Raw genomic sequence first — 27,376 nt, 5'->3', positions numbered from 1 at the left:
TCAGGACCACACACTTGCAAGGCAGGCGCTTATGCCACTGAGCTAAATCCCCAGCCTCCACCCACCATACCTTTTGGGTGACAGCAGACAACAGTGACACTTGATATTGGGCAGCTACACATACACTGCCTCCTCCTGTGATTTCATTCAAAGGTCCAGGGAAGATTGGAGTGGGCAGTGGGGGCCCTGTGTAGACAAAGGCTTGTAGCGGAATGACAAAGACAGCGTGAGAGGATGTCCTGGGCATGTGGTAGTGGTACACACTCTGTGTTGCTCAACGTGGCTCCTTGACACAGCCAGGGTCCAAATGCCTCCCTGACCCAACACCCTCAGGCATGGATCTCCATAGCTCATTCAAGAGTGCCACCCTGGGGTCCACACACATCAGAGAAGGGCTGCCCAAATCTATGGGTACCATAGCACCTGCTCCTGCCCTTGTTTTGTGCTCTCCCTCATGGCACTCAACTACAACATGATGCCACATGTTAAGAACATGGCTTGAAGAGTACTTGGAGGGAGTCATGTTCAGAAGGGTTTGTGCTGGGGAAGGGATCTCCCTGCCAGCATTAGTGCTGTGCCTGATTTTAACACATCATGACACATAGGAAAAGTGACTCCCCATGGGTTCAGAGATCAAGGGAGGCTAAGATATGCTGGTAAGTAGCTTTACTGTGTGAGAATGGGGCCAACAGAAACTATTGTCCTCAGCCTCCAGCCTGGGACTGACTCACCTCAGACCATGGTCCAGGCAGTCTGTTCAAGAACTATATGTCTGCTGCTTGGGGAGCTGCGTTCCAGGTCCACGTCAGAACATTTGAGACCTTTCATGCCCTGTGGGGTACAGAAGAGGAATGGAAGTGGGGAAAATGTCCATCACAGGGATTAGGAAGTGATCACCATGGCACAGGTATATAACTTGTTGTCCTTTCTAAAGCTGTACCCCAACAGAGATTTTGGCTTTAGGATATGATGCATGGCTTGGAACAAGGCACAGAGACTTTAGTTTTGTGGGGCATTAAAGTGCCCTATGTCTGCAGCATGAAATTTTCTCAGAATTAGGGAGGTGAATTGGTATTTTAGTGGGTAAGATCCCCAGAGAGAAGAAACCACATGGAGCCAACATTAGCAACAGCAGTAAGCAACCATCTTTATTATCCAGCCTGTATATATCAGCCGTCATCAAGCATTACATTCTTGCATAGTGTCACAAGCCTGAGCACATCCATGGCTGTCTATGTTAACTTGTGCTTATATAACTATGTCCATGGTGTGCATATGCTAATTGGTTGGGTCAGATCCCATAGGTCCTCATACCTTTTGGTGTTGAAGCAGTGTGCAGTGGTTTCTCACATTCCACCACCTCAAATATCAGGGAAAATGTGTTTATTGTAAGTGACCTATAGGGTGGACTCATGCACACAAAGAGCATGACAACAATAAATGTAAAAAATAATACCACTAATCATGCCACAGTGCAGCTTATGGCCACCCAGAGCCAGGTGGATCCCAAGGATTCCCACCACTGCATGAGCAGGTCCTGTTGCAAGGCATCAAGCACACAAAACTCCATGTCCATTTCTTTTAAATTTTTTAAATTTAAAGATAGAAAATAAAATTAAAAGAAACAAAATACAAAAAAGCAAAGAAGTGTAGAATATAGAATTCAAAAAAATTAACTCCCAAAATTACTAGTTGATACATTACATATTCTTATCTTAAAAACAGTTGTTAAAGTTACAAAAACAAAACATAAAAAGTCACTAAATACTGAAACATTGATGGGCAAACCCTTCCTTTCAGTGATCTAACAGAAATTTAGTAATATGGTCATCTATCTTTCATACTATACATATCATTATATCATTTAGAGCCCGTTTCTTTACTTTTGCTTTTACAATATATACTATACTTTTTTGGATCCCAATTCTTTGTCAGTTTTTTATTATTTTTTACACTAGAGACACAATGAGAAAGGATATTCTCAAGTTACTTTCATTTACTTATAAAGGCCTCAAATCATCCTTTTCTATATCTGAGTAGTATTCCATTGTGAAAAAATACAATTTTTTCATCCACTTGTGGTTGACGGCATTTTGTTGTTTCCAAGATTTAGCTATCACAACTGTGTTGCACATATCATTGCACATATATCACTGTGAAATATTTTTTTTCAAATTTCTGGGAAAATACCCAGAAGGGGAATAGCTGGATTGAATGGAACATCCAATCTTAGTTTTTTGAGGAATTTCCACACTAATTTGCACAGTGCTTTTATCAGTCTGCATTCCCACCAACAGTGGACAAGTGTTCCTTTTTCCTTTCATGCTGCCAAAATTTGTTTCAGTTTACTTCTTGATGTCAGTCATTCTTTCCAGAGTAAGATGAAATCTTAGTGCTGTCTTAATTTGCATTTATCAAATCACCAATGATGGTGAACATTTCTTTATGCATTTATTTGCCATTTATATATCTTCATCTGAGAACTGTGTAGTTACCTCTGATGCCCATTTTTGGAAACGATCTTTGAATTTGAGGGCTTGACATTTTTCAATTTTTTATATGTTCTGCATACAAGTCCTTTGTCATCTATCCAGATTCTTTCTGACTCTGTGGGGTTTTTTTGACTTTATTTGATTTCTGTTTATGTACAAAAACTTTTTAGTAATATGAGATCCAAGTTGTTGATTCTTTGAAGTATTTTCCATGTGGTTGTGTTTTATTAATGAATTCTCTGCCTATTCCTATGTCTCCAAAATTTCTATCTACCATGTCTTCCAGTAGATTTTTGTTTCTTTTTCAATATTCAGATACTTGAACCACTTTGACTGTAGTTTAGTGTATGGTGATAGGTATGGGTCTAGTTTCAGTCTTTAGCATGTAATGTCAATTTTTCTACCATTTTTTAAAGAGGCTATCCTTTTCCAGTGAACATTTTTAGCCCCTTTGACAAATTTAAGGTGGCTCTGTGTCTTTGTAGTAGTGTTTTCATCTTCTAATCAGTTCTATTGATCCTCAGGTCTATTTCTTTGCCAGTACCATGCTGATTTTATTATTGTGGCTTTGTAGTATAGTTTCAAGTCAGGAATTGAGATAAGTCTTGTCTTTCTGTTGTTGCCCAGAAATGCTTTTGTTATTCTAGATTTCTTCTGTTAACAGATGAATTTCAGAATTATTTTCTCTAGATATGAAGTATGTTAATGATATTTTGATTTGGATTGCATTGAAATGTATAACAGTTTTGTAAGTATGGCCATTTTCACAATAGTGGCTCTTCCTAACCAAGAGCAAGAAATATCCTTCCATTTTTCAATTTCTTCTTGAATCGCCATTTTCAGAGTTGTATAATTTTCAGCATATAGGTGTTTTACAATTTTAGTTAGGTTGATTCCTAAGTATTTCATTTTTTTAGATGCTATTGTGAAAGCTGATATTTCATAACTTTTCTCTCATGGAGTGTTTTGTTTGTGTACAGGGATGTTATTGATTTGTGAGTGTTGACTTTCTATCCAGCTATGTTGCTGAATTTGTTTGTTGCCTCTAGTAGTCTTTCAATTGAGATTTTGGGGTCTTCTATGTAGAGTATCATGTTGTCGGCAAATAATGATAATTTAACTTCTTTCCCTATTTTTATTCCTTTTATTTCTCCCTCTTGTCTGATTGCTCTGGCTAATATTTCCAGAACTCTATTGGCTAGGAGTGGTAGTGGACATCATTGTCTTGATTCCTGTTTTTAGTGTGAAGGCTTTCAGTTTTTGTCTATTTAGTATAACATTGGCTGTAGGTTTGTAATAAATAGTCTTTAGACTTTGAGGTACATATCGTCTATTCTGAGTTACTGTAGGGTTTTTATCATGAACAGGTGTTGTATGTTATCAATAGCTTTTTCTGCATGCATTGCACTGATTAGGGGATTTTTATTTTTGGCTCTGTTGATGTGGTGTATCACATTCATTGATTTGTGCATATTGAACCATCCCTGCATTCCTGGAATAAATCCTACTTGGTTATGTTGTATAATCTTCTTGATGATTTGCGGCATTCTATTTGCCTATATTGTATTGAGAATCTTTGCATCATTGTTCATTAGTGAAATTAGTCTATAGTTCTGTTATTTAGTTTGATCTCTCTCTGGTTTTGGAATCAGAATGAACACTTGGTTCTAAGAATGAGTTAGGGAGGACTAATTCTCTTTCAATTTCATTGAAGAGTTTAAGGAGTTTTGCAGTCAGATCTCTGAATTTCTTATGGAATTCATCCCTGAATCCAGCAGGATATGGGCTTTTATTGTTGGTTAAGTTTTTAATCACATTTTTGATTAATGCAGCTGATATTTGGTTACTCAAAATTGTTATATATTTTGATTGGTCATTGATAGTTCATATTTCTACAAATCTATTTCCTCTGTTTTGCACCGTATGTGAGTAGAGATTTTCAAGGAAGGTGTTCATGATGTTTTGAATTTCCATGGGATCTACAGTAATTTTTCTCTTTTCAGTCCATATTTTGTGGATTTTTTTTCTTGATAAGCTTGGCTAGAGGTTTATCAATTTTATTTTCTCAAAAAAACAGCTCTTTGATTCATTAATTCTTTGTAAATATTTTGGTTTCAATTTCATTAAGTTCTGCTCTAATCTTTATAATTTCCACTCTTCTATGAACTTTGGGTTTGACTTGCTCTTCATTTTCTAGAAGCTTGAGATATAGCATTAGGTTTTTTATTTGTGTTCATTCCATTTTCTTGATGTGACTACTTATTACTATATATTTCCCACTTAGGACTGCTTTCATTGTGTCCCATAGGTTGTGGTATGTTGTTTATGCATTTTCATTGTATTATAGACATTGTTTTATTTCTTCTTTAATTTCATCTGTAATCCACTGGTTGTTCAGGATTGTTATTTAATTTCCATGTATTTATGCAGGTTTTTCCAGGATTTTTGCCATTGATTTCCAATTTTAGTGCAATATGGTCCCGTAATATGCATGAGAAAATTTCGCTCCACTTACATTTACTTAAAAAATGTTTTATGGGATAATATATGGTCTATTTTGTAGAATATCCCATGTGCAGCTGAGAAGAATGTATGTTCTGATATGGTTGGGTGAAATACTATGTAAACATCCACTAAGTCAATCCATGCACAGGTATCATTTAGTTATGTCATTTCTTTGCTGACTTTTTGTCTAAGTTGATCTATCTCTTTGTGACAGTGGGTTGTTAAGGTCTCCTATTAAAATTGTGTTCTTGTGTGTTTAGCTTTTCATGCCCATTACAATTTGTCTAGCATAGTTGGGTCCTCCTGTATTTGGTGCATATATATTTATAATTGTTAGTTGTTCCTCTTGTAGTTATACATGTAAACGTTTGTAGTGGCCTTCATATCTCTTTTAATCATTTTATGTTTGAACTTCACATTGTCTGCAAACTGAATAGCTACCCCTGCTCTTTCCTGGGTTCCTGGTTAATGAAAACTCATTTCCATGCTGTGACTTTTAATCTGAGTTTCTTTTTGAGTCAGCTGTGTTTCTTGTATAAAACATACTCTGGGATCCTATTTCTTGATGTATTTTGTCAAACTGTTTCTTTTAATAGGTGAATTGAGCCCATTTACTTTTATGGATATCACTAATATATACTGCTTTGACTTTGCTATATTGTGTTCCTGTTGTTGGTTACCTGCTTTTTCTCCATTATTTAGTTTCTTGTCCAGCCTGGTGGTTTTTTTCTGTTGTTCTGGAGATTGTGGTCATTTTTACCCATATCTTGCATGTCTTTCAGTATTCTTTCTAGGGTTGGTTTGATGGACATCAATTGATTCAGTTGTACTTTGTCTTGGAAGTATCTTGTTTCTCCATTAAATCTGAATGAAATTTTTGCGGATATATTAGTCTGTGCTGAAAATTGTTTTCTTAAAGGGCTTAAAATGCTTCAGTCCAAGCTCTTCTTAACATGAAGGTATGTGCTAAAAATTCTCCTGTGATTCTAATAGGCTTTCCTTTATAGGTGAGTTGTACCTTTTCTCTAACAGTTTTCAGTATTCTGTTTTTATGCTGTATGTCTGGGATCTTAATTATTATATATCTGGGTGTAGATTTATGTTGGTTGTGACTGTTTGACATTCTCCATGCCTCACTTATTTGTATATCTTTTCTTACTTTTGGGAAATTTTCTGCTATTACTTTCTGTGAATAATTTAGTTATGTCATTAGTATCAACTCCTGTGTCTTCACTGATGCTTGTTACTCTTACAATGTTTCTTTTGGCATCGTCTTGAAGCTACTGAATTGACACTTCATGTTGCTTTGTTGATTTTAAAAGTTCAACCCTATCATGATCACTATGTTCAACTCTGTCTTCAATGTATCTTCACCTTTATTCAAATGGTTTTGCCAGCTTCAATAGTTTTTTGTCTTGGATATCTCTCTGCATTTGTTTCATGGATTCTGCTTGTTTTCTACATTATTCATGCAAAGTTTCAATTTCCCATGCTACTGTTTTTTTTTAAATTTATTTCTTCTCTAGCTATGTTGAGCAACTAGTTTAATAAGATTAGTATTTCTGTGTCTACATGAGACAGTCTTTCTAATTTGATTTCTGCTATGACAACATGGACTTGTTTCTTTACTTCAGTTGCACTCTTTTGGGAGATTCATGGTGTATGACTTCTATGATCCTCTGTTTCAGTGTTGCCTGTTATTGCTCCTGATTGACTTATGTTTGAGAAAACACTTTGCCAATTTGCTCGTCATTTTCAAAATTGGGGTACATAGTTGGTCTTTAAATCCCAACATAGTTTGACCTTTAGGGTCCTACTGTGTGGGGAATGTTTGTGCAATTGCTGGGTACCAAAATGAAGAGGAGAGCCAGTCCCCTGAATTCCTCTTGCAGAGCCTGTTTTGTGAGTCCTATATTCTTCCCAGGGTAACTAGCCTAGAAGTATTGATGTAGGTCAACTCTTACTTCCTGCTATTGCTATGTCTTCAGGTTGTTGCAGGTCACCGGATCTCCCTGACTATAATGTTCATGTCAGCCTAGGCTATACTGTGTCACTGGGTTTCTTATAATCTCTTTTAATTTGCTCCATTTGGGGGAGACCTTATTGGGGCACTCCTCAATCTGTCCAATATTCTGTGTGGAGAAGGTGATTCTTGACCCTCTTGTCAGGTTCTCCAAGGGCTTATTGTTGGAGGAAGATTCATGTCTGTTCCTGTTTACCCACTGCAGACCTCTATTTTAGGGGTAAACTCACCACATTGACTAGAGCCTGATGATGGCTTCTGTTTGCATGAGGGGTTTCTGAGTCTCTCATTGGGCCAGCATGGAAATCCACTATATTCTAAGGTTTTCGGAGAAAGGGTTAGAGTAAAAGTTCAATGGCAATACTAGGTCCAGGAGTTGGGGGAGTTCCTTCATGGGGTGGGCCTGAGTGGTTGTCCAGTGGGTCCTAGGTTGTGAGTCAGAGCAATGGCCTGTGGTGGCAGTCCAGGTGTCTCAGGTTCACATCCATTTCTTGCAAGGCTTCTTGTTCCTATCTCTGTTGGTCAGGGATATAAATGCCAGATTCTACATGCAAGACAGCACAAGTACCTTCTTGTGCTGTGGTTCAAATATCAAGGCTCATGTGGTTTTGCAAAACCAACTTTCACATTTGTAATGTTTTATCTATGAGCAACACCAAGCCTAGCAAGTGAGGTTCATGGATTGACAAGGGTTTCAATCTGGATGGTGAGGTCCATGATTCCTCCCTTGGTAGCAACACTGCTACCAGAGAAAACCACCAGGTCACCTGTACAATATGGTGGCACCTGTTGAGTATTGTGTCACTTATAGAACTGTTTCACAATATTGCAGAGTGTCCAATATAATATGTTTGATGGTGTCCTGGATATACGGGAAAACCCAGGTGGTGTCACAGTCATTGTGGGGATAGTTATTGTTATTCATAGCTCACACAGACCTAAGAGGCTTCCACAGTAAGCCAATCAGTGGGCACCACCCTGATGAGCTTGTTGCCACTCCAAATGTTTGTATCATTTTTCAGTGATACACAGTTACACATGTCAAGTCGTATCCACTGCACAATTGGGTGCCCCAATGCTGAATTTACCTGTTGCATAAAATGTGGGGCTGCATCCAGTTATGCTCCTTAGTTCCCTGTTACCCAACCCCAGACATTGTACATAACAGGACCCAGTCCCTGTGGTGTAGTCATGTTCTACAATTCAGCACCTTGCTGGAATGGCATGTCTGATCCCAGGCTGCTGCTATCAACAAGTTTATGGGTGTGCTTTTCTGCTCACAGGCTGTCATTTGCACATTCTGTAGAACTTGTCACATATAGGGAGTGCTGGCTGGAATAAATTTGGGACACATTCTGTGGGCTCAACATTGTGTTATCAGCACCATTTTCCCATAGCTGTAAAACCCGTGTTGGGACAATTTCACTCACATTTTGCTTCAACTGTTTCACCAATTCTCATATTCCAGGGCATTATGGGTAGAGACAAGCACTCCCACAAGTCCCCTCCTTAGGCTAAGTGCTCTTCCACCTCTGCCTTCTGTCAAGGAGCAGACCTTTCACGAAATACTAGAGAACTCTCACAGATACTATCCTGGTCATTAGACCTTAACCTCAGAAGGAGGCAGTGTTGCCTGAGTCATGCAGAGTGACTTATGCAGGAGCCAGCAGTGATTCCAAGGCCTCTGTTGGGTCCAAGTATCTATCACTTCTGAAGGCCTTCAACATTCCCTTGGGAGTCAGATGGACCATTCCCAGTATGCACATGTCTCTTATTATTATCAGTAATCAGGTAAGTGAATATTCAGCACACAAGGAGAAACACTGCTCATGTTTTGAAGAGCAGACTTTGTCTTTTACGTCAAAGTACACTGATATTGGTGGGGAAGTGTAGGAAGGAGACTTCTTCGACCTTCCTAGTGGTACATTCACTTCAGAAATCATTTTGGTTAATTTAAGAGTAACACATATGACTAACTTAACATTCTGTGCCTCCAATTCTCTTTATGTCATGAAGAGAATTTTACAAGATATTCACATCAACATTATTTTCCTTAAACTGAAAACTACAATGTGAATATCCAGTAAAACCTGAATGAATAAACAAACCACAGCAAGCCATGCACTGAAAGTCAGCTAAAAACATAGCATGTTGGGAGCCGCAGCCCCGAGCCCGGTTGCCTCACTTGGCGGACGTGAGGCCTGTAGGAAAGAGCAAAGCCTGAGGTAGATTACCCCTCCCATCGAGCACGTTAGTTTCCTGCTTACCGCGTAAGCAACCCGCTCAACAATATAGTCTGCCTGGCAACTGATGATGTTAGCCAATCAGCTTGCCTTGCTCACTTTAATATGATTGGACACTGTATCCGTATATATACTGGTGCCACCCCTGGGGGGAAGGAGAAGCCCGGAAGTAGAAGCCCAGAAGGAGCCGCGGGGAGCGGACCAAAGGAGGCTTCGGCTGGGAGCGATCCCAGGGCAGGCTGTACGGAGAAGGAAAATAAAAGAAAAGGTTGTCCACTGCCAGACTTTGTCGTGTGTCCTTCCTGCCGGCCGGGAGCGGACATCGACATTTGGAGGCCCGCCCGGGGACTGATCACCCCCGAGACGTGGAAGTGGACAACGCTCCAGTACAGAGCTGCGAGACAGGTGAGTTGGGGATAAGCCTGGGCTCTGGGTGGCGCGCACCTACAGGGCTTTTAGACTCCCCTCAGGCTCACGCATAAGTGGCGGATTCCTTGGGCCTCACGCGGTGAGTAACATATTAAAAGATGGGAAACATGCTAGGTAGCAACACTAAGAGCGAGGGTGGTTGTGGAGAAAGCTCTCAAGAGCTTACAAAAGTACGCAGGGTATTTGAGCAGGCCCAGTCGGGGAGCTCCCGAGAGGGGCCCGTCAAGGGGAACAAAGATGCTAAGGAGAAGGACGGGGCTCTAGCCTCGGAGTCGTCTGACTCCGAGGACGAGGGAAAGTTGAATGGCAAGGAGGCCAAAGAGACCAGCTGTCAGGAGCCTAAGTCGCTCCATAAGGAGTCGCAGGGTTCTTTACCTTGGGGGCTGTTCCCGGAGGCGATCCCTCGCCACGAGGCGGTCGCCCGGGAGCTCCCTTCCTCTTCGCCAGAACAGGAAGTGATGCACGGGCCCCCATTTTCCGCCCAATCATGGCCGCCGTCTTATGCTCCGCCGCCGGCGGGTCGGTATTTTTACAGGCGGCTTTGGCAGGGGGGACGCTTGTCTCATGAGGTACATCCACCTGGGATAGATAGTGGCCCCTACGGGATATTTCCTGTACAAGTAGCTATGGGCCAGGGACGCAATGCATGGGAGCCTTTTGAGATAAAGCAGATTAGAGAACTTAAAAATGCAGTTACAACCTTTGGGCCGACTGCGCCTTACACCATTGCCATGCTGGAGAATCTGTCTTCTGGGCCCCTCACCCCCGCGGACTGGATTCAGCTGGCAAAGGCGTGTCTGCCCTCGGGTAATTACCTGGATTGGCGAGCCTGGTACGCAGAGTTCTCTGCAGAGCAGGCTGAGAGAAACGCCAATCGGGGAAACCGGGGGTGGAACAAAGAAATGCTTATGGGAGAAGGTCGGCACGCTGATGATCAGACTCAGTTCCCCGGCGCTGTCTATGAACAAATCAATGCCATAGGGCTCCGCGCCTGGAAGCAAGTAAGTGGTGCCGGAACAGCCTCCTTGTGTCTTTCAAAAATAATTCAGGGTACCACAGAGCCATTTGTTGACTTTGTGGCCCGAATGCAAGATGCTGCCGATAAGATATTTTCTGATCCGGGAGTGGCTCGACCGCTGGTAAGGCAGCTGATTTTTGAGCAATGTACAAAGGAGTGCAAGGCAGCGATAGCTCCTCATAAGAACAAGGACCTCAACGCCTGGATTAGGATATGCAGAGAGATAGGGGGGCCGCTCTCCAACTCGGGAGTGGCTGCTCTCCTGGCCGCGGCTGTACAGCAGAGGGGACCTCGAGGGTTAGAAGGGGAATGTAAGGCTAAAGGGTGTTTTGCCTGCGGGGAGCCAGGACACATTAAACGTCATTGCCCAAACAATGCAGATGCTAGGCCTCGCCCTAGGAATGAAGAACCATATGTTTGTGGGCGATGCAAGAAGGGATCACACAAAGCTGAGGAGTGTAGGTCGGTCTTTGATGCTCAGGGCAACCGTATTTGTGGACGAGATGCTAGAGGGCCAAAAAACGTCCAGAGGGGGCCCCCTTCACAGGTGGGCCCCCGCCCCAGAGACAGGACAGCTCAGGATGGCAGCCTTCAACAAGGGCCACCCCTGGGTCAGCAGGTGTGGACCTCAGTGTCGCCTCCAGACTTATACAGAAGGTCACCATTAGGACAGATGGCGTTAGGACCCTAAATGACATGCAAAAACTATTGGGAGACATTAATTGGATTAGGCCATATTTACATATACCAAATTCAGATCTCAAACCCCTGTTCGACCTTCTAAAGGGAGACCCAGATATAGCCTCCCACAGGAGGCTCACTCCTGAGGCAAGAGCTGCCTTACAGAGAGTGGAGGAAGCCTTAGGTGGGGCTACCTTACACAGAATTGAACCAGGGCGACCCTTTGATGTCTGTTTGCTACAGACTAGTCTACAGCCTACAGCGGTGATATGGCAGAAAGGACCATTACTGTGGATACACCCTAAGGTCTCACCTGCAAAAGTCATAGAGCATTACCCGGAGGCAGTCGCTTCATTGGCCCTTGAAGCGCATGATAGAGCTGTCCAACATTTTGGCTCAGGACCACAAGCCATCCGAGTACCCTATACCGCCAGCCAGATCAAGACCCTGGCTGCCTGCATAGATACATGGGCCATTCTGAGATGTGTTTTCCATGGGGATATAAACAATCAATACCCTAAAGACCCTATCTTGTCATTTGTCACTCAGCACCCTATAATTTTTCCAAAGGTTACTGCCTCTGAGCCATTAGTCCCAGCAACTACAATATATACAGATGGCTCCAAGACGGGGATAGGCGCCTATGTGATCCTAGGCAAGCCCCCGGTTACCATACAATTTGAACCAGATCAGCCTCAGGTGGTGGAACTGCAGATCGTTAAAATGATTCTTGAACGGTTCTCACAAGCCATTAACATTGTCTCCGATTCTAGGTATGTGGTCAATGCTATGCAAGTGCTTGAGACTGCCGGTTTAATTAGATCCACTTCCACAGTGGCTGGACTGTTCCTGTCTATCCAGACATTGCTTCAAAACAGACACCATAAGGTCTTCACCACCCACATAAGAGCACATACATCCCTGCCGGGGCCCATGGCACAGGGGAATGCGGCTGCTGATACTGCCACTCGCCCGTTATGGATTTTTACCTTACTAACACCAATCGAGCGAGCCCGTGCCTTCCATGATAAGTTTCATGTCAATGCCAGGACACTAGCAAACCATTTCCATGTTTCCAGAGCAGATGCACGAGATATCGTGCGACTATGTGACTCCTGTGCCACATACAAACCTGCCATACCGATGGGAGTAAACCCTCGAGGTTTGATCCCTGGTGATGTTTGGCAGATGGACATCACACATATACAGGAGTTTGGGACTCTTAAATATGTTCATGTTTCCACAGACACCTGTTCTCACGTCATATTCGCAACAGCAGAAACAGGTGAAAAAGTGTCTAATGTGATCAATCATTGCCTGGCGGCTTGGGCCGCATGGGGCAAACCAAAAATATTAAAAACTGATAATGGACCAGCCTATATAGGCAAAGCCTTCAATGAGTTCTGCAAAATGATGGAGGTTCAATTAAAACATGGTATCCCATACAATCCCCAAGGTCAAGGAATCATTGAGAGGGCTCATAGAAGCCTCAAAGAAATTTTACAAAAACAAAAAGGGGGAGTAGGCCAAGGCCTGGCCCCAAAGGCACGATTATCCATGGCACTATTCACACACAATTTTTTAAATTTAAATAATGATAATTGCTCCCCAGCCGTGGAGCACTGCAACCCTTCCCCCAACCATAAAGGGTGGGTGAAGTGGAAAGATGTCCTGACAGGACAATAGATGGGCCCGGATCCAGTGGTCAGCTGGAACCGAGGCGCGGTTTGTGTTTTCCCACAGGAATCGGGACGAGAACCACTGTGGGTACCGGAGAGACTGACACGGGCGACAAAGCCCTCGACTGAAGATCAGACCTGCCCTACCGGAGATCCATCACAGACCAACCAACAAGATGAATAGAAATAGCGGTAGCCCGAAATGGACAAGAAGATCCTCAGGCATATGCATGGCTCGCTCGCCTAGCCTACGACCGAGTCTAGGGACGGTGAGCTTCCCACACTCCTCCTCTAAAAAATTATGACATAGCTGGGTAGGAGAGTCAATGACGGGTAAGAGCGTACTCCCCCGGTGCGACTCAACCTAAGCCAGGCCCTACCCCATCCTGCACGTAAGCCGCTGGACTGTTAGATGCTGCCCAGGTCTAAATTTCTCTCCGAGGGGATTTCTTTACGGAGAGGAAATGAGTGCAAGCTTGTGTGCATCCAGGTTCCGTCCAGTTTGTGCCTGGCCCTAGAAAAAGGACGAGGGCCTCAGGGCCTTGCCGGACCATGGGACGGCCGACCAGGGTCTAAGCCAAGGACCTACAGTGGGCCTACGCATAGGGCATAAGCCTCTGCACCCAGTCCAGGAAGGGCTACGATGCGCACATTTATAAAAAAAATAAAAAAGGGGGAGATGTTGGGAGCCGCAGCCCCGAGCCCGGTCGCCTCACTTGGCGGACGTGAGGCCTGTAGGAAAGAGCAAAGCCTGAGGTAGATTACCCCTCCCATCGAGCACGTTAGTTTCCTGCTTACCGCGTAAGCAACCCGCTCAACAATATAGTCTGCCTGGCAACTGATGATGTTAGCCAATCAGTTTGCCTTGCTCACTTTAATATGATTGGACACTGTATCCGTATATATACTGGTGCCACCCCTGGGGGGAAGGAGAAGCCCGGAAGTAGAAGCCCAGAAGGAGCCGCGGGGAGCGGACCAAAGGAGGCTTCGGCTGGGAGCGATCCCAGGGCAGGCTGTACGGAGAAGGAAAATAAAAGAAAAGGTTGTCCACTGCCAGACTTTGTCGTGTGTCCTTCCTGCCGGCCGGGAGCGGACATCGACAATAGCAATAACCTCAGAATGACTAATTGGTGAAAAAAGGTTGAGAGGTCGAATTTTGTCCAGTCATTACACACATTTGCAAAATATGACAAGACACATGTGTAATAGAAGGTAGGTCAGTCTGTACCTATCTGATACAAGAGATAATATGCTGTTGTATCAAGAGTTGCTGTGTATGAATCCAGGAGACTTAGCTGGGGCTGCTACCATAGTAGTTCAGTGCACAGAACTACATACTCAGTGAACTTGCCAGTAGGGAAGAATTTGCTCTCCAACTCTGTCCCTTGCATACAGGCAGGACTCAAAAGACTGATGAATCCTCTCTCTGTTTTCTCTTTTGTCATTCAAGGTTCATCAGCCTGTCCTCAAAGAAGCTGCAGAGACAGGAGTGACTTATTCGGAGCCAGAGATCCCCCCCAGAAAATCCCCACAATACTGGGGAGAACAAATGAAAAAATGAGGAGGTTGGTCACAGTTATTTTGTGTGAACCTTAGTAGTACCAACACACAACCTCTGCCATATCCAGTTATTTAAGACTGAGTCAGGAACTGGGGAGAGATCTCCGGATACAACATGTGCTAACCATGCATGAGTACCTGGGCTCAATCCCAGCACTGTTAATGAAATATAATAACACTAATAATAACAATAATAATAATAATAATAATAATAATAAGCCACAAAGCTAGTCCCATAATATAGGGAACAGGCTACTCAGAATACGGCCATCACAAGATGAGGTTTCAGTGACTGAACAGGAGCACAGGCAATAGACCTGGTGGCTCACACAGGTGTGAATATAGGAGCTATGGACATAAATATGGGGATGTAGCTCCATCCATAATGCTTGCTTAGTCTGTGTGAGGTCCTGATTTGAGGCTACAGCACCAATACATAGAAGAAATTGAGGGGCTTAGGGAAAATAAGGATGGCTGAATCGACACACTTCCACCCCCTCATGAATCCACCAGAAAACATGTCCAGGATTTAAGTCTCATTTCTACTGCCATACAGCAGAATCCAGCATTGCGTGCACTGTATTCCACCTCCATCTTAACCCTCCCTGGATTTTACTTCTAGTTCCCTGCTCTATGTAAATTTGATACCAGCCCACAGATTTTACAAATGTTATCTCACACCACTGATGATGTTCCCAGGTAGTAGAAGACAGCATGACCTCCACAGAGCATAGGAAGACATTGGGAAGGTCCTGAGAGGCATGGTGTCATGTCTAGGTTTACATAGGAAGTCAGGAGGACAAGTTCAATCCAAACCCCTGACTTTTGCCTCAGAGGTGAGACCCTGCCAGCACTGCTGTATTTCCTTAGCCTTGGAAAAGCGTAGCATCCTGCCAAGGATCCATCACTTGGGCAAAGAAGTTGCTGTTTATTGTGAAGGACAATAGAGATTCATTCTGTGGGATTCCATGTTATCCTGACCAGGAATCTCTGTGAGATATTATGGAACCAGGTCCACACAGAAATCATGGAGGGAGCAGGGGGGTACATTTAATCGTCAATTTACTAGGCTCTGATAGATGTAATGACCAGATTCAACATAAACACTGTTGTCCTGTGCTTCAATGTTGTGCAGGCCACACAGTCACCCTGCAGAGCAGATGAGGTACTACCCACATTATTGTGAATGCACCTAACTTCCTGTCCTCTGTACATGTGAACACATAATAGGGTAAGGAGAGTCCCACTAAGGCACATAGAATGGGATGATGTATCATTATATACACTGAAGATGGAGGAAAGGCAGGCAGGACCCCTGCTCTCTGTCCAAACACTTTGAAGATATTTATAGTACAGCACCCCTGTAGAGTGACTATGAGTAGCGTAACATTGCAGATACCACTCCTCCTCACAGAGACCACAGGCCACAAGGGTGGTAAAGTTAGGTGTATGTCAGGCTTCCCTGAAGAATGGAGGAAAGATGGTCATAGCACTATTAGGGACTTCTGTCAGCACACGAGGACAACCTGTCCCAGCACTTTCACATTTCAGGCAATGAAAAGCCTGGGGCTAGGATCTCTGCAACAGGCACAGGAGTTTGATGTCCTACTCTACAAGATGCGCAGTTGAGTTCAACCAACCTAAGCTCACTGAAAATGAGAACTGCAGTCAGGTGGGTTTGGCCTGGGTCTGTGGGCCTCTGGGAAGTCCAAGGGACATTTTACACAGACAAAGACTCCAAGACTTGTGACCTCCAGCAACACTGAGGCAAGCAGAAGTGAGTGGGTCAAAGAATGGGAAGCTTTCCTGGAGTGGATTTGTGCACAGAACTGTCTGTGACAGACACTGGCAAGTTCTAGAGCCTGCAAGGAACAAGGACAGTTGGTGATTTTTCTCCTGCTAATACAGGGTAGTACCTAACTGAGTTCAAGTCCCACATGCAGAATTTATGCTAGACCCATATCCAGTGATCTCTCCAGCTTTGGTAGCAAAGTGAAAACTAAGGCTATGAACCCTGTCTTGAGGAATTCTAGAGCTGAGGCTTTTACTGGCTCCACAGCAAGCATCCTGAGCTCTACTCAGGGCAAATCCTGCAAAGCACCTGCCTTTCCCTTCCCCTCCCCTTGTACCCCTGGTATTATTTTAAGTTTATATTTCTACTCCTACGTCTGTAATCAAAACATTAAATTCTAGCACAATTTAAATTAAAAATTAAGATACCATTATTTTCATCATGTTAAATTCAGTAACATATAAGCACATCATCAATTTGTACAATTTCCACATTTGTTGAGTTCCACCTTTTTGCTAAGTTTTGGAGCCACCCAAACTCCTATCCTCTCCTTCTATAACTCACCCAACTCTGACCTTTTTCTCACTGTGATTTAATACTCTGGGTATTTAATAACCTTTAATCAGATTCTGTTCAAATTTTACTGGACAACAGTGGCTGCTATTGCTCTTTGATAGAAGAGAAAACCCCAGATACAGAATGAGTTCATTCTGTGAGAGATGAAAAATTCTTGTAATTTAGAGCAGAAATCAATGCAATAGAGACTAAGAAAACAATCCAAAAAATCAACGAATCAGAGAGTTGGTTCTTTGAAAGAATAAATAAAATCGATAAGCCCCTAGATGCCTTATTTAAAAAAGGGAAGAAAAATCTCAAATTCATGCAATAAGGAATGAAAAAGGAAAAATCACTAGAGACCCAATAGAAATACAGAAGATCATCAACACCTGTTTCGAAAACCTCTACTTTCATTTTTTTGTCTTTTGTTTTTCAGTACCAGGGATTGAACTCACAACTGCCTGCTTGCAAGGCAGTTGCTTATGCTGCCAAGCTAAATCCCTAGCCCAAAAACCTCTACTCTCAAAGACTTAATAAAACAGAAGAAATAGACAGATCCACAGAAGCATATGAAGTACCAAAGCTAGGTCAAGAAGATGTAAAACTGCTGAATAACCCAAATTCTTTTAATGAAATTGAAAATGTAATTAATCCTTACCTACAAAGAAGAGTCCAGGCCCAGATGGATTCACTGCAGAATTTTACAAGAAATACAAATAAGACCTAAGGCCGACACTCCTCAAAATCTTTAATGAAATTGAAAGGGAAGCAATCCTTCCTAAGTCATTCCTGGAAGCAAATATTACTGTAGTACCAAAACTTAGAAATACCCAACTGAAAAAGAGAAATACAGGCCAATCTCCCTAATGAACACAGATGCAAAAATCCTCAATAAAATTTTGGCAAATAGGGTGCAGCAAATCATCAAGAAGATCATACACCATGACCAAGTGGGATTCATCCCAGGCATGCAGGGATGGTTCAATATACATAAATCAATAAAGGTAATCCTCCATATCAATAGAGTCAATAGTAAGAATCACATCATCATTTCTATATATACAGAAAAAGATTTTGATAAAGTCCAACATTCATTTATGATAAGAACCTTGCAGAAAATTGGAATAGATCGTCTTTACTGCAACATAATAAAGGCCACTTATGACAAACCAACAGCCAGCATCATACAAAATGGTCAAAAATTGAAAGCCTTTACTTTAAAATCAGGCACAAGACAAGGATGTCCTTTTTCACCACTCCTATTTAATATAGTATTGGAAATACTAGCCAGAGCAATTAGACAAGAGAGAGAAATAAAAGGTGTAAAGATTGTAAAAGAAGAAGTTAACTTATCATTATTTGCAGATGATTTGATACTCTACATAGAAGACCCCCAAAACTCCATTGAAAGACTCCTAGATATAATAAATAAATTCAGCGATGTGGCTGGAGACAAAATCAATACTCAAAAATCAATAGCATTCCTATACACTAACAACAAAGTCACAGAGAAAAAAACTAAGAGAAGCCACACCCTTCACACTAGCAATCAAAAAATGAAATATTTAGGAATTACTCTCACAAAAACAGTGAAAGACCTATACAGGGAAAATTATACACTGAAAAATGAAATTGAAGATGATTTCAGAAAATGGAAAGACATCCCTTGCTCATGGATAGGAAAAATAAATATTGTGAAAATGGCCATTCTCTCAAAACTATTATATAGATTCAATGTAAGCCCGATAAATATACCATCAACGCACCTCATAGATCTCAAGAAATCACTCCTAAAAACTCATCTGGAGTGAGAAGAGACCTAGAATAGACACTAAATCTATTGGAAGACAAACTGGGTAAAAACCTTGAAGACTACAAAGCAACTGTAATAAAATTGACATGCTACTGGAATCAAAACAGAGCTGAAGATATATTAGAAAATAGATTTAGAAGATACAAACACAACTACAAACACACTCAACCACTTATCTTTGATAAAGTGCCCAAACATGTTCACTGGAAGTATTGCAGTCTCTTTAATAAATGGTGGTGAAAAACTGGCTCTCCATATGCCGAAAACTAAAACTAGACCCATGCCTATCACCATATACTAAAATAAAATCTGAAAGGATCAAAGATCTAAATATTAAAACATAAACACTAAATCTATTGGAAGACAAATTGGGTAAAAACTTTGAAGACATAGTGGTAGGTAGAGAATTCATAAACAAGATTCAAACCACATGGGAAATACTTCCCAGAATCAATAAGTGGGATCATCTCTTATTAAAAAATTTCTGCACGTAAAAAGAGATCTCTAACATAGTGAAAAGAAAACCTATGAACTGGGAAAAAATGTTAGTGAACTGTCCCTCAGACAAAGGACTTCTTTATAAAGCATATAATGAATTAAAAAAAAGTCAGACCGCCAATATTCAAAGACCCAATCCAAAAATAGGCATCTGAAATGAATATACAATTCTCAGATGGAGAAATACAAATAACAAATAAATATATTAAAAAATCTTCATCATCATTGGTCATTAGAGAAATGCAAATTAAAATGACACTGAGATTTCATCTCACTCCTGAAAGAATCGCCAAGATCAAGAAAACCACCAACAACAAATGTTGGAGAGGCTGTGGGGAAAAAGGAACTCTCCTGTACTGTTGGTAGGAGTGTAGACTTATGCAAACATTGTGGAGGTCAGTGGGAATGTTTCTCAGAAAGTTGGGATTGAAAGCCCCATTTGACCCAGCAATACCACTTCTAGGCATATTCCCAGAAGAACTGAAAGCATGATACCACAGTGACATTTTTTTAGCATGATACCACAGTGACATATTTGCACCCATGTTTATTAGCAGCACAATTTGTAATAGCCAGATCTGGGAAACTACCTAAGTGTCCATCAACTGAGGAGTGGACAAAAAAGTTGTGGTATTTCTATACAATAAAGTACTACTCAGACATAAAGGATGATCACATTGAGATATAAATAAATGGATGCAGCTTTAGAACATACTCATAAGTGAAATAAATCAAACTCACATATATAAATACTGAATAGTTTCCCTAGTGTAAGAAATTATAATAGTACATAAAAGTGCATGTTAATCATGATTCCCATCATATTGGTTTGAAGCCATATAATGTTTTCATTCATTAATTGGAACGGTTTAAATCTAGGTTGTTCGATTTTATTGTCTGTGAAAGTATGAATAGCTATTTTGAAGAAAATTAGGCAGCGTAATAGCTAGTGCTGATTTAATATCATCCTGTTTTGAAGTCATATCAAGGTGTTGTTCATGTTTCCATTGGTTTTAACATGTTGTATCATATTATATTTTAATATGTGCGATAGTATAAAGAAAAATTTTTATAGGCAAAGAGATAGTATAGAAACCATTGTTCATTTTCTGTTAGCTGGTTCTAAATACCCTGCAATACTTTCATTCTCTTGAATGATTTCACACTGTCTTGATAAGTTTGATGCTATAGTAAACAAAGTTATACTCAAATATGTCAAGGAAAGAGACACTATGGTAACAACTATTATGTCAGGCTATCTGGTGGTGAAACACAATGATGCTTAAATTGTTCAGTTCTGACCTGTGTTGTTCTATTGATATGTCCTCTTTTATCTCAATCTCCCTTTTTAAAAAAATTAATTTCTTATTATTTTTAAGGGAAAACTAAGTTAAAGATACCGGGATATATTATAGTAACTCTTTTATTTTCTTATTAACTGATTTGAACCCATGTATTGTTCTCCACATCTTGTCCTGACTGATTTTACTACATTCTGTTTTGCTTAATAGCATCAAGTTTGAGGGTGGGCAACCACTTTGAAGGCAACAAGATATTCTATGATGCTCATTATGGTTTGACTATTATCTTCTTTGAAAGTCCTGTAAGGTCTCAAATGTGGGTCTTATTGGCCTTGTTATGTACAGTTTTGTTCAAATTTATTATAACAGATGATACAGGCAACTCTTTTTAAGATAGCAAGAGGCATAGTGGTAACCATTGTTGATCACCTGGTATTCTCTTTTGCATTATATACTATGTCCATCCTCCTGTTCTAACTGACTCTGTTTTGCTTTGTCACATTGGGATTTTTTGTTTTGTTTTGTTTCATTAGTTATGTTTTTATTTTTATTTTTTTCCTCTTCAAAGTAAAAGTTATAAGAACTTTGGGAATAATAAAACCCCAAATGTGTAATTATTATCATAAAAAAGAGAGGAAAACAAAGTGATCTAAAGGATATAACTGTATGTATATTTAAGTGTATAGAATAGAAAACCATATTACTGAGTTTTTGTTGGATCATTGAACAGAACTGTCTACAACTTCACTGTATTAATGTCCACTTTGTATGCTTTAATTTTGTAATCTGGACAACTGTTAATGAGATGACATTATGTAATCTATTAACTAGTGATTTCTTATTGTATTTTTTCTTGAAATTCTGTATTACTTGAACTCTCTTACTGTTTTGTTTTGTTTTTCTCTTTAAATAAAAACAACAGAATCACATTTGGGCAACAAATGAAGAAAATGCTGAGCCTTCAAAGCTGATTCATGCAGGCACACATCCCTGAGATGTGCTGAGTCTCCACCTGATGGCAGGTTTTAAGGCAGGTGCTGAATAACACTGGGGAGAATATAGGAGGCAGAGCAGAGACCTGTCTGGCAGCTCACATCAGAGTGCTACACACATTTGTCCCTGGACCTGACAGGGTTAACAGCAGATGTTTATCCCTTACAGAGAGCTGTACAACTTTGGAAGATTTCCTTGAAAGAGTTTGATTCACAGCTATTTGAAGCAGGAAGGAACTGGGACCATCCCTCTCTTCCACATAAAGGGTGTGTGGTACCATTGTGGGTCATAGGAAGCAGGGAAAGCTGCAGACATGCTGAGATTGGTCTCCCTGGGTCTACAGGGAAAGAAGCCAAGGAATCTGATCATGAAATAATACATGCATGTGAGAACAAGTATCTCAGTTATGAAAGGGAAATGTCTCTGACATCAATATGCATCCACACATAGACCTGTAAGAATCTGTGTGTAAGAATGGTGTCTCAGCAGTGTAGTTACTTATGGTGACCCTGGCTAAAAATAAAAAATAATTTTAAAAACAGAAGTTAGTGTAGTTAAGTGCAAGTCCATTGTCATAGTTTATGTCTGTGGCCCCCAGGATCATGACTTTACATTATGCATCTCTGATTGGTTCATTGTTTAGAGCTTGCATTGGGGGTGTGAGTGCTACACTGGCCTAGGGGTAGAGCCAGGATGTGATGCAATGGCAGGAAGAACTTGTGACTGATGGTTTTTCCTGTTTCCTCCTTGCTCTTTGCAGCTGCCATGAACTGAGGCCCTGCCATGCCACCCTGCCTTGGAGCCAACTGAGTATGGACTGAAACCTCCACAAACTATAAGAAATAAACCTTTCCTTTCCCAAATTTTCACATCAGGATTTTTGTCTCAGCAACCAGTAAAAAGTAACTAAGACAGCCCTGCATCCAATTCCTAGAATTCAGTTAAGGAAAAACAAACAAAGAAACAAAAATTGGGAGCAAGGTGAAGGGCTACAGAGTACTGCTGCCTGGTCTTTCTGAAAAGCAGTGTGCCCCAAGTAACTTTAGCCTCCACACAATTCTTGAGCACTCTTATTTTAAAAAATGATCATTTCCATGAGGAATGGGGAAAGGAGGATGGTCACCCAAAAATACAACATCTCAGTCATGGTGGACAAGAAATTTTCAGTTCTCTACTAAACTGTATGGTGACTACAGTTAACTAAGAAGGATAGATTTCAAAACTCCTAAACAATGGGATTTTCAGTCCCAGTCACTGTGAAAGAATTTGTAATTACTTAAAAATGTTTTATGGGATAATATATGGTCTATTTTGTAGAATATCCCATGTGCAGCTGAGAAGAATGTATGTTCTGATATGATTGGGTGGAATACTATGTAAACATGTACTAAGTCTATTCATGCACATGTATGATTCAGTTATGTTATTTCTTTGCTGAATTTTTGTCTAAGTTGATCTATCTCTTTGTGACAGTGGGTTGTTAAGGTCTCCTATTACAATTGTGTTCTTGTGTGTTAGCTTTTCATGTCCATTAGTTTTTGTCCAAAATAGTTGGGTCCTCCTGTATTTGGTGCATATATATTTATAATTGTTAGTTGTTCCTCTTGTAGTTATCCATGTAAAAGTTTGCAGTGCCCTTCATTATCTCGTTTATTCATTATATGTTTGAACTTCACTTTGTCTGCAAAAGAATAGCTACCCCTGCTCTTTCCAGGGTTCCTGGTGCATGGAAACTCTATTCCATGCTTTGACTTTTAATCTGAGTTTCTTTTTGAGTCAGATGTGTTTCTTGTATACAACATACTCTGGGATCCTATTTCTTGATGTATTCTGTCAACCTGTTTCTTTTAATAGGTGAATTGAGCCCATTTACTTTTATGGATATCACTAATATATACTGCTTTGACTTTGCCATATTGTGTTCCTGTTGTTGGTTTCCTGCTTTTTTCCATTATTTAGTATTTTGTCCAGCCTGGTGGTTTCTTTCTGTTGTTCTGGAGATTGTGGTCATGTTTACTGCTATCTTGCATATCTTTCAGTATTCTTTCTAGGGTTGGTTTGATGGACATGAATTGATTCAGTTGTACTTTGTCATGGGAGTATCTTGTTTCTCCATTAATTCTGAATGAAATTTTTGCTGGATACATTAGTCTGTACTGAAAATTGTTTTCTTAAAAGGCTTAAAATGCTTCACTCCAAGCTCTTCTTAACGTGAAGTTATATGCTGAAAATTCTGCTGTGATTCTAATAGGCTTTCATTGATACATGAGTTGTGTCTTTTCTCTAACAGCTTTCAGTATTCTCTTTTTATGCTGTATGTCTGGGATCTTAATTATTATATATCTGGGTGTAGATTTATGTTGGTTGTGACTGTTTGACATTCTCCACGCCTCACTTATTTGTATATCAGACTTTTCTTACCTTTGGGAAATTTTCTGCTATTACTTTCTGTGAATAATTTAGTTATGTCATTAGTATCAACTCCTGTGTCTTCACTGATGCCAGTTACTCTTACAATGTTTCTCTTGTCATTGTCTTGGAGCTACTGAATTTTCACTTCATGTTGATTTGTTGATTTTAAAAGTTTAACCCTATCATGATCACTATGTAAAACTCTGTCCTCAAGGTATCCTCAACTTCATTCAAATGTTTTTGCCAGCTTTCAGTAGTTTTTTTGTCTTGGATATTTCTTTGCATTTGTTTCATGGATTCTGCTTGTTTTTTGTGTTATTCACGCGAAGTTTCAATTTCCCATGCTCCTGTGTTTTTTTGTTTTGTTTTTTTTTTTTAGTTTATTTCTTTTCTAGTTATGTTGAGCAACTAGTTTAATAAGATTGGTATTTCTGTCTCTACAAGAGACAATCTTTTAATTTGATTTCTGCTATAGCCTCATGGACTGGTTTCTTTACTTCAGTTGCTCTCTTTTGAGAGATTTCTGGTGTATGACTTTTAAGATCCTCTGTTTCACTGTTGCCTGTTATTGCTCCTGATTGACTAATGTTTGAGATCGCACTTTGCCAATTTGCTTGTCATTTTCAAAATTGAGGTACATAGTTGGTCTTTAAATCCCAACATAGTTTGACCTTTAGGGTCCTACTGTGTGGTGGATGTTGGTGCAATTGCTGGGTAACAAAATGAAAAGGAGAGTCACTCTGAATTCCTCCTGCAGAGCCTGTTTTGTGAGTCCTATATTCTTCCCAGGCTAAATAGCCTAGAAGTATTGATGTAGGTCAACTCTTACTTCCTGCAATTGCTATGTCTTCAGGTTGTTGCAGGTCACCAGATCTCCCTGTCTATAATGTTCATGTTAGCCTAGGCCCTACTGTGTCACTGGGTTTCTTATAAGCTCTTTTAATTTGCTCCATTTGGAGGAGACCTTATTGGGGCACTCCTCAACCTGTCCAATGTTCTCTGTGTGGAGAAGGTGATTCTTGATCCTCTTGTCAGTTTTGACAAGGGCTTATATTTGGAAAGAGCTTCATTTCTGCTCCTGTTTACCCACTGAAGACCTCTATTTTAGGGGAAAACTCAACACATTGACTGGAGCCTGATGATGGCTTCTGTTTGCATGAGGGGCTCCTGAGTCTCTCATCGAGCCAGCATGGTAATCCATTATATTCCAAGGTTTTGGAAGAAAGGGTTAGAGTCAACGATCAATGGCAATACTAGGTCCAGCAGGTGGGGGAGTTCCTCCATTGGGTGGGCCTGAGTGGTTGTCCAGGGGGTCCTTGGTTGTCGGTCAGAGCAGTGGCCCATGGTGGCAGTCCAGGCATCTCAGGTGCACATCCATTTCTTCCCAGGCTTCTTGTTCCTATCTCTGTTTGTCAGTGATATAAATGCCAGATTCTACATGCAAGATGGCACAAGTACCTTCTTGTGCTATGGTTCACAAATCAAGGCTCATGTGGTTTTGCAAAACCAACTTTCACATTTGAGATGTTTCATCCATGGGCAACACCAAGCCTATCAAGTGAGGTTCATAGATTGGGCCCTGCATTGACAAAGGTTTCAATCTGGATGGTGAGGTCCATGATTCCTGCCCTTGGTACCAACACTGCTACCAGATAAATCCCCCAGGCCACCTTTACAATATTTTGGCACCTGTTGAGTATTGTGTCACTTATAGAACTGTTTCACAATAATGCAGAGTGTCCAATATAATGTGTTTGATGGTGCCCTGGATATATGGGAAAACCCAGGTGGTGTCCCAGTCATTGTTGCGATAGTTATGATCATCCATAGCTCACACAGACCTAAGAGGCTTCCACAGTAAGCCAATCAGTGGGCACCACCCTGATGAGCTTGTTGCCACTCCAAATGTTTGTATCATTTTTCAGTGATACACAGTTACACATGTCAAGTCGTATCCACTGCACAATTGGGTGCCCCAATGCTGAATTTACCTGTTGCATAAAATGTGGGGCTGCATCCAGTTATGCTCCTTAGTTCCCTGTTACCCAACCCCAGATATTGTACATAACAGGACCCAGTCCCTGTGGTGTAGTCATGTTCTACAAATCAGCACCTTGCTTGCCTGGCATCTCTGATCCCAGGCTGATGTTATCAACAAGGTTATGAGAGTGTGCTTATCTGCTGACAGGGTGTCATTTGCACATTCTGTAGAACTTGTCACATATAGGGAGTGCTGGCTGGAGTAAATTTGGGACACATTCTGTGGGCACAACTTTATGTTATCAGCACCATTTTCCCATAGCTATAAAACCCATGTTGGGACAATTTCACTCACATTTTGCTTCAACTGTTTCACCAAGTCTCATATTCCAGGGCATTATGGGTAGAGACAAGCATTCCCACAAGTCCCCATCCTTAGGCTAAGGGCTCTTACACCTCCACCTTCTGTCAAGGAGCAGGCCTATCATGAAATACTAGAGAACTCTCACAGGGACTATCCTGGTCATTGGGCCTTACCCTCAGTAGGAGGCAGTGTTCTCTGGGTCATGCAGTGTGATTTATGCAGGAGCCAGCAGTGATTCCAAGGCCTCTGTGGGGTCCAAGTGTCTACCACTTCTGAAGGCCTTCAACGTTCTCTTGGGAGTCAGATGAACCATTCCCAGTATGTACATGTCTCTTATTATTACCAGTAATCAGGTAAGTGAATACTCATCACACAAGGAGAAATCTTGCTCATGTTTTGAAGAGCATTAAAGAGCAGACTTTGTCTTTTACATCAAAGTACACTGACATTGGTGAGGAAGTGTAGGAATGAGACTCCTTCTGCCTTGCTAGTGGTACATTCACTTCAGAAATCATTTTGGTAGTTAAATTAAGAGTAACACATCTGACTACCTTAACATTCTGTGCATCCAATTCTCTATGTCATAAAGAGAATTTTACAAGATATTCACATCAACATTGTTTTCCTTAAACTGAAAACTACAATGTGAATATCCAGTAAAACCTGAATGAATAAACAAACCACAGCAAGCCATGTATTGAAAGTCTGCTAAAACATAGCAATAACCTTAGAATGACTGATTGGTGAAAAAAGGTAGAGAGGTCAAATTTTGTCTATTCATTACATACATTTGCAAAATATGACAAGACACATGTGTGATAGAAGGCGGGTCAGTCTGTACCTACCTGATACAAGAGAAAATATGCTGTTGTATTAAGAGTTGCTGTGTATGGATCCTGGAGAGTTTGCTGGGGCTGCTACCATAGTAGCTCAGTGCACAGAGCTACATACTCAGTGAACTTGCCAATAGGGGAGAATTTGCTCTCAGGCTCTGTCCCTTGTATACAGGCAGGACTCAGGACAAAAGCCTGGTGT

At 41.0% G+C, this 27,376-nt stretch overlaps 1 long non-coding RNA gene across 1 annotated transcript; it reads right to left on the bottom strand.

Moving 5' to 3' along the window:
• On the bottom strand, positions 1-27,357 carry LOC134474660 (uncharacterized). The gene is made up of 3 exons (XR_010045524.1): positions 27,187-27,357; positions 732-831; positions 1-186 (listed from the first exon to the last, which is right to left on the bottom strand). It is a non-coding gene; the product is annotated as an uncharacterized LOC134474660 (long non-coding RNA).
• Positions 27,358-27,376: the final 19 nt, after the last annotated feature.

This window comes from Cavia porcellus, unplaced genomic scaffold, assembly GCF_034190915.1.
Source record: "Cavia porcellus strain 051 isolate PalLab524CR breed Dunkin Hartley unplaced genomic scaffold, mCavPor4.1 scaffold_34, whole genome shotgun sequence".
NCBI classification, from domain to species: domain Eukaryota; kingdom Metazoa; phylum Chordata; class Mammalia; order Rodentia; family Caviidae; genus Cavia; species Cavia porcellus.
Note: the sequence above shows the minus strand (reverse complement) of the source record. Positions and strands in the feature narration are given on the sequence as shown.